Source organism: Tasmannia lanceolata, unplaced genomic scaffold (genome assembly GCF_043159265.1).
Source record: "Tasmannia lanceolata isolate RefF3 unplaced genomic scaffold, GAP_Taslan_0.1 ptg000037l, whole genome shotgun sequence".
Taxonomy (NCBI): Eukaryota; Viridiplantae; Streptophyta; class Magnoliopsida; order Canellales; family Winteraceae; genus Tasmannia; species Tasmannia lanceolata.
In genome coordinates this window covers 56,532,892-56,535,196 of record NW_027518714.1, presented here as the reverse complement: position 1 = coordinate 56,535,196, position 2,305 = coordinate 56,532,892, and positions in this window count along the sequence as shown.

The window sequence follows — 2,305 nt, the reverse complement described above, 5'->3', positions numbered from 1 at the left end:
CTAAATGAACAGAGTAGGTCATCTCCTATTTTGTTATTATATAGCCACCTATTCTAGTTTCTTTTTGTGTTCAAGATTGGTTGTTATAAAGTGGAATGACTTGTAACCAATTTCAGATATTCAGATGGGAAATGTTATTTTTACCTTCCAAGCATTTTCACCCCTCTTGTGTGTATGTTCCTAAAGATTACTTCATAACAAGGGAGTGGAAATGCAATCACTTATTGCAAGCAAAAGGTAGAAATGCTAGAAAAGGGGGCCGAAATATCATCTTCCATTTAGAACATACATGCACCTTATTTTTAGGCTGGTGATAATGGCAATACCATATTTTAATAATTGCACTAACTCACATTTGTCTTTTCTTTTTAAACTGGCTTCTCTCAGCTTTTTGGGAATTGTAATCACCATTGACAGCAGATTAAATAATAAAATACAAGGTGAGTTAGTGCAATTATTAAAAGATGGTACTGCCAATATCAATTGCCTATTTTTATCATCGACAAGGATGAAAAGAAAAACATAATAGTTTGGCCGGGATTTGCTGGGGAAATTATTGGAAAGCCATTTTGCGGCTCACTTTTGCGCAAGAGAAAAGGCCCTCAGATGAAATAAATGAATAAGACAAAATCTGCTAAAAAGTGAGCGTTGGTGTATATCTCCTGCAAAAGTGAGCCGTGAAATGGTTTTCTGAGAAATTATGCACCTAGCAAATCCCTTATTAAGTTAGCACTGATGATCATTTGTTCTTGAAAAATAAATTATCATGGCATTTTAGGCCCTCTGTATTGGATTTTGAGAACACTTTGTGAGTCTAAAACTTGATTATTGGATACAAAATTAAGGATGTATTCTTTTGGATTTTGATTATGAGTCCAAAACTGATAATTGGACTGAAATTTACATTTATGCCCTGTCTGTTTGAGATTGTGGCGGCCGATCGTGATTATAGGACTCAAAATTACATTTAATTTTGAGTCCAATACTCATGTTCGGCTACCACAATCCAAACAAATAGAGCCTTAATTTTGAGTCCAATAATCAGATTTGGACTGGCAATCGGTTCTCAACATCCAAAACTAGGGTCACATGTAAATTTGAGACCAATACTTAGGCACTCTTCGTTTAGGATTATGAAAACCGATTGTGTGTGCTAGACCGATTGTTGGACTCAAATTTAAACGTAATTTTGAGTCCAACAATCGGTTTGGCACTCACAATCGGTCGACATAATCTCAAATGAACAGTGTCTAATTCTTGGACTAACAATAGATTCTCAAAATCCAAAACAAACATGGCCTTAATGGATTGAGGGCTTAGATCACCCGATCAATGTGATCTCAACGTCAATTGGACTTTTGTGTAGCGAGTTTATAGCCTAAGTTAGATTGCAAGAAACAAATAAAAATAAAACATTGGGAAATGATATTTCCACCCCTCTACTTCCTTTTATTTGTCTTGAAAAAAAAAACAAAAGAAAATTTAAAAATGTAGAGCAAGGGGGTGGAAATATCACTTCCGGAAGATAAAATACCGTGGAGCAACTAAGAAAGTTTGATAGTCTGACCGTGAGAATAACGGTATGACGCAACGTTAAACCGACTTGAGCCGAGCCGATCTGAGCAGAGCCGTGAAAAACTAATTCGAATACTACCTCAGTCAAAATCTAGGGTTTTGCACATTCCATCCATGAAAAAAAAGGTTAAGAAGTTAAAATCCAAATTCAAAAAGAGGAAAGAATGATATTGGGACTACCGTGTTTTGATAATTGCACGAACTAATATTGTTTCTTGCTTTTTAATTGGCCTCCTATATCATTTTGGGAACTGTAATAGCCTTTAGCAGCTGTTTAAATAATAAAAGAGAAGCTGAGTTTGTGCAATTATTAGAACATGGTAGTGCTAATATCAGTACTCAAAAGAAATTCTAGTTTCAAGCCAAATGCAGCTGAGAAAAACTTGATGAAATTACTCTCAGGCTGTTGATCCAACAAACCTCGAGTTTGTCCATATAATAAGGCTATACGACTCAGTACAGTTATCAAAACATCACCGGCCTTGAGCCCTTAAAATATGGGAAGTGATATCAGCACAACCAGAGTTCTACTATGGAGAACTATTTGGGGAGCGAGAGTGGAACCAAGGAAACAAGACTGCTAACTTGTGAAGAAGCTATTACTTCTCGAAAAGACAAGCTAAGATTGTGCAGTTATTAAAACAAGGCTGTGTTGAAATAAATTACCAACTAACAAGGAAATTGCCCTATTTTTAACTCACCGTCTTTCCAATTCTCCCGTTAAAATCAA